Source organism: Branchiostoma belcheri, unplaced genomic scaffold, assembly GCF_001625305.1.
Source record: "Branchiostoma belcheri isolate BF01 breed outbred unplaced genomic scaffold, Haploidv18h27 scaffold11, whole genome shotgun sequence".
NCBI classification, from domain to species: Eukaryota; Metazoa; Chordata; class Leptocardii; order Amphioxiformes; family Branchiostomatidae; genus Branchiostoma; species Branchiostoma belcheri.
The window spans coordinates 5175595-5176818 of record NW_017802491.1 but is presented as its reverse complement, the minus strand read 5'-3'; positions in this window follow the sequence as shown (position 1 = coordinate 5176818).

Sequence of the window (1224 nt, the reverse complement as noted above, 5' to 3'; positions counted from 1 at the left end):
AAAAATTGAGCCGGGGGGAGGGCCTAAGAAAAATATTTTAATTTGGGGAGGCCTAGGTAAAAAATTTTTCCAAGATCCCTTTAACTCTACAACGTTTTTATACACTTTCAAAACATGATTAAACGTCTGTCCCATACATATCGTAGCGATTTGCCAGTCATTGGAATCGGCAGAATTTTACGTTCCAATAATATCCATCCCTATTATTATAATGTATTCGCCCAAATACCCCACAGTCCCCTTCAAAATCTTGCATTTTCGCCAGAATCGGTGAAACTGGACTACACAGCCAAATTACACGGATTAAAATCGCGTCAATCGAAACGATACCGATCAAAAATGTAGGGAAGGCTTGTCTGAAGATTTTGAAAATTAATTTTCGCCGTTCAACGCACCCTTCCCAGTGGTGTGCGTGCGTGCGTCGGCAAAGGTCCTGCTGGTCCCGCCTCGCAACTCGCTCGAACTTCTCGGCGTGGATGTCGGATGTCGACGGATTAATTTGGTATTTTTCTTAAACCAAGGACTATTTTAACATTTATATCTATGTCCCTCCAAAGTTAATTGCAAACAACACGTAACTTGACAATATTGTTTCCCTGTTTGTAATAAAATTGACGCGGAAGAAGTTCGTGGACGAAAGGTAGGCTATATAGAGGATTATTTCGATTACACTGACAGTGACCTTAACGTTACTCGATGTACCAGCGAAATTTGTGCTGCCAAATTTGCCCCTCAACATTCAAAACATGGGTTGAAATTCAAAATTTTTCCGGGGGGGCCGCCCCCCCCCCAAAAAAGCCGGGCTACTCGGGTTCTAGTGGCGCCTGCGGCGCGATGGCTCGCGCCTTCGGCGCTTCATGCGGCGAAAATTTTCAATCAAAATCTCGTCCTCCCCATACGAAATTTCACTCTCTATGATTCACGTCGGGGGGAGGGCCTAGGAAAATTTTTTTGAGCCGGGGGGAGGGCCTAGGAAAAATTTTTTTGACCTGGGGGGAGGGCCTAGGAAAAATTTTTTTACGCTACCCCCGGGCGACCGGCCCCCTCTCCCCGGTAAATATCGTACAGTCCCTTATCGCAACATGTTTTTTTTTCCGTTTTTCAGAAACAGGAAGTAGTAAGCTATTTCAGCATATAAGCCGTTAGCCTGGGAAAATTATTTTTTTCCAAGCAGGTCCGTTGAAAAATAGGCTGCAAAAAAACTATATTTTTCGTATCCAAAAT